General features: G+C 44.8%; 1 protein-coding gene across 11 annotated transcripts in view; it reads left to right on the top strand.

Moving 5' to 3' along the window:
- LNX1 (ligand of numb-protein X 1) overlaps positions 1-14,971 on the top strand; it is a 149,956-nt gene that overhangs the window by 67,332 nt on the left and 67,653 nt on the right. For 2 of the 11 annotated variants that reach the window (XM_083835396.1, XM_083835397.1), the window contains exons 2-3: positions 3,145-3,287; positions 13,326-13,478. The exons of 2 other annotated variants lie outside the window; for them this stretch is intronic. The gene's annotated coding sequence lies outside the window, so the exon portion shown is untranslated. Of the gene's footprint in view, positions 1-2,785; positions 3,288-10,509; positions 10,843-13,325; positions 13,479-14,971 lie in introns of those variants that run through there. 7 more of the 11 variants (XM_083835398.1, XM_083835395.1, XM_083835394.1 and 4 more) reach the window with 6 other exon arrangements.

Genomic DNA, 14,971 nt, shown 5'->3' on the forward strand with positions numbered 1-14,971 from the left:
TGATCCAATTCACAGTGCTGATTTTCCACAAAGAGGAAATGAGGACAAGACTGGACATGGAAACACTGGCCTTCATTCTGGAGTCATTTCTAAACCTGATTTTTTGCCCCTGTGGATGGTTCCTGTCCTCTGGTATGCCTCTACACACCAAGGCATAGATTTGGTGCAATCCCATGTGAGCACACTGGATCAGATGCCACTACATGTGCCCATGTCAGATGTGGATGTGACCTGCCATCATGTACTGTAGGGAGGCCAGCTTCAGCCCAAGGGGCCCCGTTTCCTCCTGACTAGTCTGTCCCTACCGCCCTGAACTCCTGATGCCCTGTCGCATGACATCCTCCTGGTCCCCATGCCACCGTCCATCCATGGAGGTCGTGTTTTGCCATTGTGGGGACACCACAGAGATGTTCAACGGCACTGGGGATTCCTTGTGCACTTAAAAAAGACAAACGCAGCTCAGCCCTGTGCCAGATCTGTAGGAACAGGGAAGGAAGGTGCACTGGAGACTGGCCTTTTATATCCTGTTTGCAAGCCATCCACTGGCTGGCCCAGAGCAGGGGCTAGAAGAGGGGTCAGCAGCATCTGCTATGTGCTCCAGTATCATGGCGCTTCAGAGGGTGATGTCCGTGGAAGGCAGCACGTGTGAAGGAAACAGGGGATCTTTTCAGAGCCTGACACAGAAGGTATCCATTACAATATTATCATCTAACATTTGATTATGACAATTTTCCAATGCACGCTTGCACAACACGTACTGCAGTGTACACTGAAATCACTCAGCTGAAGTAAATAAATGAGTAAGCCTAATACAATAGAGTTTATGGCATGTTGTTCTCCTGGAAATAATTTCAGCAGCAGTGTAGTACGGAATATCTGCAACTGGAAAGGCCTGTCCTTACGCCCATTTTTGCATGGGTTAAGACAAGCTGCTCAGATTTGTTTTAAAATACCACAAAGCAAAATGTTTGCTTCTTTTTCATCTGCAGTGTATGAAGCTGTACCAGGGAATAAGAAATTTACAATGTTGGCCAGATCCGTAAGACACTGCTCTTATTTTGATGCAAAAGAATGAATCATATTAGGAAATACTCCCAATTTTTTATGTTGTTGATGAAGAAGCTGTAACAGAGCATTTAGCCAGCTACAGGCAAAGGAGAGAATCTTTACATTATGTAGTAAACCACCTGTAGCTGAGAGGAGATCCTTCCCAGAGGCTGAAAGGCATATTCATCAGAGGACCTTCCACCCAAAGGTGCAGCTCACTAGCGCTTTGGTTCAGAGCCAACACATAAGTCACCTCCTGGGGAAACAACTTGCCTGGTATGTGGTAGGAAGCATTAATGCCATCTTCTAGAGTAATGACTTTGGAGAGGAATGGGTGCCCAAAAGGGCTGTATGGGGGAGCAGGGGAGAGCCTTTATTTGAACCAGAAGCTTAGAGAGTATGGGAAAGAAAATAGGAGAGCATGTTGAGAGATGGGAAAGACCATTTAAGCAATCCAGCAACTCTGGCATGAGAACAAATGAGTTTGAGCTGGCCCTTGGTCTGGAAACTTAGCAAAGCCTCCCAGCAGTGGGAGGGGGTGAAAATTTGGCTAGTTTCTAAAATGGAAATGAAGTCTGAAACTGAGAGTGTCTGATGTGGTCAACCTGTGACAGCAAGGCGCTGGGCCTTCTGATCAAGGCGATCAGCCTAGAAGAGACCTCCCACGTGAGGAAGGATTTAAACACATGCCTTGCTTTGTGGGGATGGATTTGCTAATGTTTAAGCTTCTGTAGCTTCAGGATATTTTTTAACAGTAGGTTGCATGTACATAGTTCAATCTTGCAGACGGCTGACACATGGAGCTTGGGTACCTGGCCTTGTGACTGCTGTGGGCATCTGGCCCCATGAGGGCCATGTCACTTCGCGTTGCACCCATCACAGGGCAGGAGCAGCAGCACTTCTACACAGTGCCCCAGCTCCAGCTCCGTGCTGCTGCCCAAACCTGGACTGAGCACCACTGGGCTGGCTCTGCAGGGACCCATCCCATTATCTCCTCGAGCAGCCTCGTGCAGAGGTGCTGTGCTGGGCAGGAAAGGCAAACGTGACTGCAAGCAAGCGTTCATCAGGCTAAGAGCATGACTGTCATGCTCGCTGGTAGGACTTGACAGTTCCCTTGATGATTTCTTAAAATAAATATTTAACAAGGGATTTTATAATCACAAGTAGCAAGCATGCTTTTAAAATGTTTGAAGGGAAACAAACTTGCATAGAATGAATTGGAGGCCAAGACCCGGTAGCCATAGATGTTTATATCAGAGGCTAGGGATTTCCTTCTGTCTTTTCAGCACACACTGTGGTTGCCTCCTGCAAGTCCATCTCCAAAGGTGCCTTGCTTCCTGAGTAACACTTCCTTTCTTAGGGGAAAATGCTTACAATGGCTGAAGTCATTGCATTTATCAGTGATTCATGTAGCTGGGAGATCAGTGCTTCTTTTCATCCACTGGAAATATTGCATTTTTGATCCCACTACCATCATAAGTAACATTCATACTCAGCTGCTCATAACCAGGTATCTGTACACCACCATCTTATCCCTTCCTTAGGTAGTTTTTCCCTTGAAAATCAGACTTTAAGAGGCTTTAAGATAGTCCTAAGATAGTATTTTTTTCCCAGTGTTCAGAAACTTAGCAGAGCTTGTATTTCCAGCAGCTGATTCCCTAGTTTACAAACTGCTCTCACATGGTTCACTGCTTCATCACTGACTCCAAATGTGCAGGAGCAAGGTGAAGATCCAGCTTGCAAAGCATGAGGGTGGGCCCTGGGTTAGAGCTCTTCCTGCTCCAAGGGGAAAGCCAAAATGAATCTTTTGACTTGAAGCAACTTTTAAGACAGATCACCGGGCTCTATTAAATGTGAACCGAGTTGATTGTATGGCTGCAAGAAGAAAAGAAACTCAAGGCAAAGCCAAACTGAAAATGGACTTTGGTATATGCCGGAAAGAAAAGCAAAAGCTTCAAATTACATTGTTCTCTGAGCAGCCTGCACATGCTTATCTTGCCTCCAGGAGAAATAATTGGGAGGGTGTGGTTCTCTAAACCTTGAATTGCTCAGGTTTATGCAATTCAGCTTTTCTTGTTGCCTCCTGTGATGCCACAGGCTTCCCCGTGAGACACGGCCGGCCGCCGCTCTCCTCCTGCAGGGAGCGGGCTAAGCGGGATGCGGCACCGCTGCCCTGCCACCCCTGCCACAGCCCCGTGACCCAGCACCAGCGGGACTCTGCCAGCAGCCCAGCCAGACCCGTGAGTTTAAAGACTTGCATTGCTTTCTGTGCTGTTCTCTCTTTCAGCCTACCGGTTGCTCCAGGGGAGCAAACGTGCAAGGACATTCTCAGGCAAACCAAGCAGCCCCCTTTGGGCAGCGGGGAGTGGGTCTGCTTCTCAGCCTGCATACTGGGAAGTGCCACACAGCAAGGCAGAGACACGTTTTATTGCCTCTGCCATCAGTGATTCACTGTGCCCATAATGTAACGCAGGGATGAAATTATCTTGCCTGTATGTTGCTGCATTTCTTGGTAGCTGGTGTTAGGATGCTGCTTACTGGTGCGCTAGATCACCATGCCTAATTCATTGCCTCTTTCTTAGCTAGATGTGTTTGGTTTTCTGTCTTCCTTTTGCTAAGAAGCTGTGTCTTCAGGAAAATATGTTAAAATCTAACTGATTACCCGTGGAGAGGTGCTGTTTGCATTGCAGAAGCTTTACCCCAGTGTTTTATACAGCCTCTGGAAACCCATTTCTCCCCCAGGTTAAACTCCAAGAAGTCTCGTTGAAGCCATGGGAGGCAAACCAAGGCTAAATTTAGCTTAGTATCTTTAGCTTATGTTCTTCTTCACTTATTTAAACTTATAATCAGTTCTTAGCTCAAGTTGTCTTGCTGTACTGATATATGCAGTGGTTGAAAAACTGTATATATGTGTGAATATATGTAATTTCTGACAAGTTTCCTTTCTACGGATGAACCTGATCATTTCTGTGAAAGCATAATGCATGCACAGACATGCCAACAAAGAGTCCAGGGCTGCCCTGAGGATACATGGACGTCCTCGCACCCTGAAGAATATACTTGAAGTAATTGGCAGACTAGACTGAGTGCATAAATCAGTAGGACTCATTCAAACGTTTAGAGCTAAGCACATTTTGAGGTGTTTTTAATGAATAGGGATGGACTGCTTGCATCATGTGCATGGGTGCTTTGATGTTTATCAAGGAAAATGAAAAACCAGGAAAGACAGACTTTATGATGCCTTTATGATGGGCAAAATAGACTGATAATTCATGCTTTCCCCAAATGCCCAACACTAGGAAAGGGTTCCTTCACCTGCAGGAAAGGCAGAAATACCTTAGGTGACTGTACTGGGAACCACACGATGTGGCTGTTTTCCCCCAGTCTCCTATAGAAATAGAGCAGAGCACAAAATCCCTGTTCATCCCGCCCTCCAAAGGGCTTTTTGTTTGCTCATTCAAGTTCAAGCAGAACACATCAAGGCAGCTCTACCACTTTATCAAAGCAGCACTGCCTATTACCTTCTGTTGTTAGAAAAACAAAGGGCTTTTTTTTTTTTTTCTTTAACTGACACTGATTTAAAAAAAAAGGAAAAAAAAAAAAAGCTAGGATTCACCATCAGGCATTTGGAAAAATTGTTGCCTTGCAAGGAGTGGTATCCTCAGTACTCCAATCCACTTTCCTGAGACTGAAAACTCCTCTGAAGAAAGCAATCTGTTACTAATTTACTATTTTATGCTCTTCCACCCTAAACCTCAGAGGCCATGTATATTTTCCAAAAATATAAATTGAATCAATCTGGAGAAACTTGTCTCTTTATTATCTCTTTCTTGCCACCTGAAAATAGTCTTCCTCCTGCTGCTAATGTCTTTTATTTGTCTGTGGTCCTGTACAAGTGTCCTCCCCACCTCTCACGAGTTGTTTTTTGGAAGGATGTTCCAAGCTCATGTGTTTGAGCGTTAGCTGCATCAGGCCTTCATTGTAGCACAGACTTGGAAAGAAGAATGTCCCTGGCTCCGGGTTGTGATTGTCTATCAGAATTGAATTGTCTTCTGGAAGAGGTTTGAAGGGGCTGGCATCTTCCCCCAGCAAAACTTTTCTTTTGCAAATGCAAATAAATCTTGCTCACAGGATGAGATGACAGATTAGCCTCATTTCGCTGCAAACCAGGAAATCAGGCAACATTATTTCCAGCAGGAAGGTAAATTACTGAAGGTTTTCCAGATGTGAAGGGTCTCCTCCAAGCTGGCTGCTGTAGGGCTGCTGCCAGGTATTTCTGGAGCTGTTGCTCCTGCCTCTGCAGCCTAGCCTGCCTGGCTTGCAGAGGCAGAGGGAGGGCTGCAGCTGATTTTGATGGACTGTTTCTTGTGGCCAAAGCTTTTTGGGGATTTAAGGAGTCCCCTCTCTGGTTAAAATGGTCAGATTCTGGCATCATGCAAGACTGCCTGGCTTTGCACTTGTCTGGGATGCATCCCTCTTCCACTGAAATTTTTGCTCTTAGAAACTGGGATGTGCAAAGGTGCAGCTGATTTTCCCCAGGCTTTCCCCAAAGTCTCAAGCCGAGTCTTTAAAAAGGTCATTACAGGAATCATATGACTCAAGGGAACTGAACATAGAAGCAGAATCTTTCACCTTTGGTAAAGTTCAGGGAACAGTTAGTAGGCAGCTCCGGTCAGGTGCAACTGCCTCTGACTGCATGCTATTGCTGTCCCTCTGAATAAACATCAATTAGCCCTTGACAAGGAAATCAATGAGCACTGAAACTTCCTAGCTGCCTGGCAGCCCCTGGCAGCACTCTCCTTGGCCCTTGGGTTTTACTTTAACATACCTTCAGCATCCTTCTTAAAACAAGGAGTCTTAAAATGATGTTTTGCATGTGTCAGCAATTTCTTACTAAGGGATGGCAGCTACTTCTCTGCCTGGACTGATACATCTTTTCAGAAAGTGGCTTTTCAGAATACAGGTAAATTTTGATCTGATTTTGGATGTTATTCTCGTTCACTTTTTGCTTTCCTTTCCTACATGGTATAGGTACCATTGAGACACTGATTTTAAAAAATGTGGGTGATGTTGCTGTTTTATTTGCTGTTCTCCTTCAGAGATGGTTTGTGCTTGTAGCTCTTTGTGCTATATATCGAGCAGTACCAGTCGACACAGGATTTCGCTAGCAGAGCTTAGTGCTGGAAAGCAACTTGTAGCATAGCTTTGGCTTTTCATAGCTTCAGTCTGAGGAGTCAGCTAATCATACTACTGCTATTTAGGAAATAACATAGTTTACATGCAGGCAAAAAAAAAAAGGGTCTGAGGCACTGAAATAGCTATGACTTGTAGAAGGAATTTGAAATAATAACCAAAAAAAACCTTGCCTGTGTGCATGCAGCAGATCACATCTGAGCGCGTGGCACGCACCAGCAGGAAGCAGGACACTCTGAGCATGTAATTCCTAATTGGGTTCTCATCAGGGCAGTAATCAGCACACAAATAGTCTCCACACCCACCAGACTGGTTCTGGAAGCAGATCTTAATTCAGCTGCAGACTTAGCTATCATCCCCCGGCTGGTGTCACTCTCATGTCCTGGCTGACAAAACTTCACAAGCCTCTTCATTTTAAAGAGAATGTTACGATGCCATCAGCAGCACACGCATGTTAATTAGCAGTGGACTTTACGGCGGAGTTCCCACGAAGCCCAATTAAAACAGTGATGAATCAAGCCCGGTGAGTAGTGCTGTGCTCAGGGATGTTGTTTCCCAGCACTGGGCACAGGAGGCAGAACCAGGCTCTGGAGGACATGTTTTGGTAGCTGAGAGCCCAGTCACTTGTAATAAACAGAATTTATTTGCTGAGACATGTGTTGGACAGGGATCTTAGTCATTATCCTCCTTCATGCCAAAAATTGCCCTGGAACAGCAACTGTTTCACAACCCTAGCTGGAGAGCTGCTCCCCCTGCCCAGATACCTCGTGTTTCCCCAGTCCTTCCCATGTGGGATCCAGTTATATGCCTCAATGCACAGCTTGCTCCCAAAGGGGTAGCAGGCTCCATCTGCATGGGCACTGTCAGCACCACTTAATAAGAGAGATAAATGAGTGAAAGACAGTAAGCTATTTGTTCAAGACCCAAAAATCTACCAGCGTTAGGACAAGAGAACAGATAAACCTCAGTAGCTGGGCTGCTGGGCTCAGCCTTTTCATCATGCAATACATTTACCTATTTCAAGCAGTGCATTACTCTTAAATGCAAAATTCAGCACTGTGCATTGCAGCACTTGCAACCTCATCTGAACTTCTTCCCCCTGAAATTTCTATTTCCAGCTGCATATTTTGCGTCTGCCCATTATTTAAGGGGCTATCTCTGGGCCATGTCACTTTCCTAAGTTGTTGACATCCACTTGTTGACTACCCTACTTCGGTAGTCAACAGGTTTTTAGTTTGTTTGTTTGTGTTTTTTTTTTTTTTTGGTGGATTCAAGTGGTGGAAGGATAAAAAAAAAGAGATACAGATATAATTTAAGTTATAGACATTTTCACATTTACAGGTTTGTATCTTAAATTATAGATATAAGTGCTATAGTTAGAGGCAACATAAGTAGAACTACAACACAGACGATTAAATCCTTACAGGTGCCTGTTCATAAAGTAGAAGATGCAGTCCAATGACAAATCTGAGGGATTTCCCTTAGATCACATCTAAGAGCATCCCTGTGGCCACATCACTACATGAAGACATGTGCCAGAGGCTGGGCATTACCACGGGAGCCCAGCCCTGCAACCTGGGAGCAGCCAGCTGCCCCTTCCCTGCTCATCCAGCCGTGCTATGGGCTGATCCTAAAAAAAGGTTCCCACAGGGTGTTGTGAGAACTCATTAAGTAGTTTGTAAAGCATTAAGGGACTCCTGGATCAGAGGAGCAGCTCTAAAGGCACAGGGTAATTAAAGCAGCGCTTGCTTTATTATACATTATTAGCAGGGTTATCCATCATCTGTTCAGCACTTTGTAGTTATTAAATGTTATCTCATGGTCACACGCGAGAAGACACTGCTTAGTCTGAGGGTGGCAGGCACTGTGGCTGTGGGAGGAAGGGCTGGGTGTCCTCGGCTGGGGATGCCCTCCCTTGCAAACTTGCTGGATGATTTGGAGATGGGGCTGACTTTTGGAGGCAGTTTTGCTCCATGTTTGCCATGAGGTGGAAACTTGGGCTTCTGAATTACTTATCTGCACAGGCCTGAGCATTTTGCACATGCCTGAACTGCTGAGAGTGGTTCAATTAGTAGATACAGTGGCAGAACATGTCTCTGCAGGCTACAGGGAACATACAGAGACCCAGGGGACACTGGCCTGGATTTATTCCACCCCATTTCAGGCATAACATAGGAGTCACTCTCTCTGGCACACAGAGACATGTTCATCCCAGTTAGCACCCTCCCTTAAGTGTGCTTGAAGTTAATGAACATCAATATAGGTAAATGTCCCCTTTCCCATTGCTCTCCCCCATGAGCCCATCTGCCTGCCTCACCTCCCTGCCTCACCCCCCGCTGTGCAGCAGGATTGTGCCCCACCATGCCAGGAGAGGAATGAGAGGAGAGATTAAGGCTTATTATGAAGCTGTATTAAGTTAAGACTTTCACTTTTCCATGCATTTTGCTGTGTGATAAGTTTGTGTTGGCTGAGTTATTCTCATATCACAAAGCCATGAGTGAGTTGGACAGGTCATTCTTCATTGTTACTGACAGAAATAATCATACAGCAAAAACGCAATGGATTTTGTGCCACAAAAGAGATAAAAACTACTTTAAAGCCTTTTAGAAGGTGCTGTGTTTGCCTTTATTTATTTATTTATTTTATAACCGCTCTTCATCCCACAGATGGGGAAGTCAATGAGATTGCTTACTTGCTGTCTAAACACCCATTATTTTCAAAGCATGGGAAGTAAAACACTTTAACCAGGACAAGCAGGACTTCTCTGAGACTAAATGGGCACTGCTGGCAACCAGGGTACCAGCCTCCAGCCATGCCTTCCACCCACCCCAAGCACAATCACACCCTTTCCCCCATTGCCCCTGACTCTTACCCCATAGCCCCTTACCCCTTAGCCCTTACACATGAGCAGCGGCTTGCAGTAGAGTTGAGGGTCCTTTTCCCCCTGACAGACCAGGTCACAGGGAGGTTTCCTGTGCTCTTTCAGCTGGGCCAGCCTGGAGTATAAAAGGAAGGGCATGTAGTGCAGGAGGTGGCATCTTGCTCTTCTTGAAGAGGCTGGGTATAGTTGGCCTTAGGAATGTTGCAAAAAAGTTCATTAGCTTATTAGAAAGCCATAAAAAAAAAGGCATACCTAGAAAGAAAGCTTTTTTGTTTAGGTAGATACCTCTATTAGAGGTATGGGCCTTCAGAGTGCCTGGGCTGTCATGCATGGTAAAGTATGAAAGGTCAAATAGGGGAAGGGAGAAAGAATGAGGTTTTGGGATTGCATATCAGGGGTTCTGTGGGCAAATGAATTAGTGACCACTGTTCCCCTGTGGCTTTGTCTAATATGATGTAACTCCAACATTAGTTTTTCTTGAGGGCTGGGTATGCAAAATTCCGTTGTCCTTCTTGTCATACTCTGGTATCCAGTATGATTTGTGTTCATTCTACAGCCTTTTTTTTTTGTGGGAACATTGCTTCTTTTCTCTGTCCTACCCAGACAACTATTCTCAAGGCAATGGTGATAATTTGAATGGTGATAATGTGTAGGGAGGCTTCTGCCATTCTGTCAGATCTGGCTGAACCTGAAAAATAGATCCAAAAGATATTGGGGAGCAAAAGCGAGATTGAACAAGCAGACTCAAAGAGAGAGAGAGAGAAAAAGTGCAGAACCTCCCTATTTCTTTAGGAAACACGGTAGTAGCAATGTAATTGCCCATGGGATTAACAGCAGTTAACATCATGGAGTTAACACCAAATTCACACAGAAGGTGCAGAGGTACAAAGGTAATGCATTTTATTCCAAATTTTGCACTGTATTTTGTGATTGCAAGGTGTTATGTCTAATTGTCATGATATATCCCGTGTGGGTCCATACACACCATGGGCTGGGCTGTCTGGCTTGAGGAGCACTTTGCTGGAGCACCCCATAGCTCAGGAGTGGTCTGCAGACCCACATTTCCTTGACCTGAAGCAGAGGAGGAGCATGGGCAGGTGGGTGTCCCCCATCACAGAGACACATCTGGGGCAGGAACCAGGGATGAGCACCCTTGCACAGTTCGCATGGATCGTTGTACCAACTCCTTGCTACCAGCACCTCCAAAGACAGCTGGGGCATGTGGTTATTCAGCCACACAGGTACAGTTTTATCATTAGGTCAAATGCCTGAAAGCAAGCTTGTGGTATTTGTGAGACTATCTTGCCAAAGCCAGCTGGAGCAATCAGCCAAATCAGAGCGGTAATGCACCTTTTGTTACATAACTAGCAGTACAATTTTATAATTTAGGATGTGAAATGCCGATGGCATTTATTATGTCAATTAGGATGAGCACATGTTTAGGAAGCACTTTAGGAGTCAATCATAATTGCTCGCATAGTCTTGCTTCGACTTCCTTTGGGTAGGCAGAACATGTGTGCCCAAGAGGCAGTTACCCACAGCCCGTCAGTTCTGCTACAGCTCCCCTTTGTACGTGGAGCCTGAGCTTGTAGCATAAAGAGTTGGTCCCAGCCTGGGTTTACCAAACTTCAAAACAAGCAAGGAACTGAAATTATTGCCTCCACCAACACACAACTACCTGAGACATGCTAGCAACGAGTCTTCTCTGAAGTACTACCAAGGTAAGCTCATTCATAGGATGCGTTCCTTGTAGTTTGGGAAGGATAACCTGCTGACACACGCTGCCTTACTCAAACCTTCCTTTTACTCAATCCTTGTCCAGCTGTTCCTAATATTCTTAAGTTACTTCTGGGCTGAAATTTTTCATTTCAACATGCTGAGTAAAGTTTTGTATCTGTGAAATTGCCAGAAAGAGCAACTCAGGTTTGTGTGGGTGTGCGAGAGACAGAGAGACAAAAAGGCAGAATATATTTCCATACATTCCGAAGAGAAGTTTCAGATTCGTAATTCCACAAAAAAAAAAAAAAAAAAAAAACAACTTTTTCCAACATTGGTTTATTCTGTAAATTCCAGCATGAGCCACAGAGAAAACTGTCTTTTCAAACAATCTGGTTCTGGTTTTTGAAGTTATTGTGCATGCAGGCACAGTATGACGTTCCTGTTAGGTTTCACAGCTTGAGCTACAACTTAAAAAGTGGTGGTTATTCACCTACTGCACTGTGCCCTTGGATTTTTGTATTCAGTTTGAAATGACTTTCATCGCTGAAAGCTTTGCAAAGTGCTTTGATGGTTATAATCTCTGAGAAGGACTTTTTGACTAATAATAACTTTGAAAAATCAGCTGTGTAAGAGGAGAGGTTTTGGAGTTCCTGTTGGTTGTCTCAGAGACAGTCTGTGCTGATGTGCCGAACAATTACAATTATTTTCCTCTAAGAGCCATCTCTAACAGTCTTTCCTATAATCTCAAATTCTTACCTGGTAAATCAGTACCAGATCTCTGACTCATCTCCAGCTACTGACTTTTTACCTGGAGGTATGCATCTCACCTCTGCCCATAACAAATCTTCGCTGGAGATGGTTTGCTACTCATTACACATCAGGCAGGGAGAAAATGTTGTGACTTTTCTATAGGTAAAAGAGATTTAAAAACAAGGGAGAGAGGGGGAAAAAGAGGAAGATAATAATACATGTATTATTACAGTAACTTTTCTAGGAACAAAGTTACAAATCCAGGCAGGCTGATTCACCCCATTGGTCTTAACTGCAGCTATGCCAATGATAGTGCAAATTGTTATATGAGATTCTCTATCCAGATCTTTGGAATGTGAGTTACTGTCTGTTTGCATGGAAAATACTGTGTAATACATATTACTGAAGGATGGACCACTGTTTGATGTTTTCCACAATGTTTATCTACTATTTTGAAACAAAAAGGCTCCCCGATGGCCTCCAAAATAAGTACTACCTTCCACAGTGAAGTCAGTGTAACCTATAAAACTCTTCAGTTGAGGAAACGCAATTGGTGGCACAAAACACAGTAACTGGGAGGCCTGCTAGCAAGAAGGTGGTTTGATGAAAGATAATGAATTACAACAGCATTAAAATTTCTCTAACTAAAGGCAGGTAGTTTTACATGAGCATCCAACCTGCTGCCTTGTTATAAAACCCTGAATGAGAAATAGGCGCAGTGATTTTGCAGCCTGGATTCCCATATGAGTAGCAAGGGCTAGGCTCTCTGGCATATTGCCGCAGCTAATCCTGCGTAACCTGGGAGCTCTGAACTTTTGCTGGAGGGCAAAGGAGGATCTCAGCTCCCTCCTGGCTCTGATCCCCAGTGTAGGTGAGCCACTAGATGGGGACAAGCCCCACAGCTTCTGACGCGCCTGGGCTCAGCCACTAACAGCTGGGCTGAGGCGTCATTAAGGAGTTAACTCTATTATGGGGAAAAGTGCAGTGTTATGTGGCTCCTTTTCATCATTAAGAAGCAAGAAGTCCACCTCAGGAATCTCAGCAAAATGGGCTGAGTATTAAGAAAATGAGGTGCTTGCACCTTTGGAGTGGTTTCCTTATCAGCCTGCAGAGCAGCCCATCTGGCCATACAGTGTCATGCTGACAGCTTGTTACTCTCCTGTAGGAGATAACACCCCATGCTGGGGTAAGAACAGCAGGATAACTTTGTTGTCATGGTCCAGCTCATGAGAGTACGGCAGCTGTCAGTAATACCTCTGCCTCCTACAGCATGATGTGAGTAAGACAGGGCACGAAAAGGAAACCTCTTTTAATCAGTGGATATAGTATTTGTGCATGTGCAGACAGTACAAAAATAGAGCAAGAGCATTAATATGCGTCACTTAATTACACACACATATTAAAAGAAAAAACACCCTAATATTTGGAGATATTGCTGTGCCATTCATATTCCCTTCCCACACTGGCTGCCCTTTCGCTTGACTCAGAGGATTTTGCTATCCCCAAGCCATGTTGCTTGAGCTACTGGAGCTAAACCCCTACCTGTTTTGCATCTTAGCTCTGTTTTGTAGCGATGCCTGCTCACTGCCTCGTCTTCCACCATTCCAGATACGAGCCAGTTGCTGCCCTTGCAGGCTCTGTGTTAGTGTTTCTCTGGCCTTTAGGTGCCTGTTTATCCCTCCCTGTGCTAGCTGCTTCCTCGCTGCCTTTCATCACTCCGTTCTTTCTCTTTCAGCCCTGCTTACTCATCTCGCAGAAGCTTCTTCCTCCTTGCACCATGCTACTTCCCCGTGCAGCCCCCCCGGCTGCTGGGTTAATGTTTGACGGGGCGGCTGATGGAGCTGGTGCAGCTCAGGAGCCTGCTTCTCGCTGCCCTGGTGCTCTGAGGGTAAGTCCAGATTTAAGCCTTAGCTTGCTTATACCTGCCTCATGGGAATGGGACAACTTCAGGCTTGTCAGCACAAGTGGATGAAAGGCATTCTCTGTTCTCACTCTCTGCATTTACTGCCCATGCTTTTTGTCTGTGTTTCTTTTGCTGTTCTCCTAAACACTTCTTGTGGCTGTAAATTCCTGAGTGCTGAAGACCCGTAAGATGCAAACTCCTTCAACCTGGCACAGTGTGTTGGGTAAGTTTTTAAAAGGTGTGTGACCACGATGTTGGCTTTCACTGTGGTCACTGGGAGTTGCCCTGATGGGAAGAAAACAGGGATTTGAGTCGCTGAAAACCTCTGTCACGACAGTGAAGCAATAAATGCTGATATCGTCTTCTTGGGCACAGCACCAACACCTCTAAAAGCTCCTGCTGCCAATCACCCACACACTCTCTGCATACATTTCTCTGTCTGTAAGCTGAGGTGATGTCCTCACCCTGCTGAGGCTGCCCATGGTGTCGACACTGACACAGACACCCCCTCGGCCCCCGCACCCCCCTTCCCTTCTTATCCTTCCCCAAACATGGACCTTGAAGAAGACACTTCCAACCAGGTAATAATTGTTGGTTTTTTTCACTTAGCTATGGTGTACCATCCACCTGTATGGGGTTCCTTTCTCAACGTGTGTTGCTTTATTCATAGTTAATGGAAGATCAGCAGATCGGCTTTAAATCCTCTTTTCCTTCTCTTCTGCATAGCTCAAGAACAAACATTAGCACAGCTAAACACCAAGGCTTTAAGCTTCCTAAAAGGACATTAAATTAATTATGTAGCTTTGTTATGACAATGCATAAATGTTTTAAACACAAACGACTGCAATATATTGCAAGCAACTTCTGCCTCTGGCCAAATTTGTGTAACACCTCCATTTGGCACCCTCCGTGCTAACTCTTTTGGTGGTATAGTTGCCTCCCAAAGGCTGACAGTGATTATTTCATTGCTTGTGTACAGTAATTTGAGAAGGTTCTTCATGGGTGAACACTGACCAGATTAGCCGGAAGAGGCTGATAGATTTTTTCCTTTTGAATTGAAAGGAACTTATGTTATTATGTAGTCTAAAATTTCTAAATTGCACAGGCCATAGGACTTGAATTAAATCCTCCTAAAAGTTCAATGCCTGTTATTAATTAACATGGATGTTTTTGTTTCTCTGAGCCGCAGCAAGTATTTGTAATTTATGTACACCTTGTAAAATTCAGGTACAGTTCCCAACACCTGCTCTTTCTCATTAGTGACACATTATCAGCGTGTCAGGTCCATAATGAGTATCTGTAAGGTGGCCAGGAGGGTCTGGAAACTTTGAAGGACGTAACATAGGGCAGGACTTGTGCAGCTTTCTTCTTGTCCCTGTTGCTTTGACAGTCACAGTAACTCTCTCTAACACTGTAATGCAGCAGATGATCAGCAGCTCTGGAGTCTCTGCTTGTGAATCCTCTTTAAAGGGCAAATG

Source organism: Anser anser, assembly GCF_964211835.1.
Source record: "Anser anser genome assembly, chromosome: 4".
Taxonomy (NCBI): Eukaryota; Metazoa; Chordata; class Aves; order Anseriformes; family Anatidae; genus Anser; species Anser anser.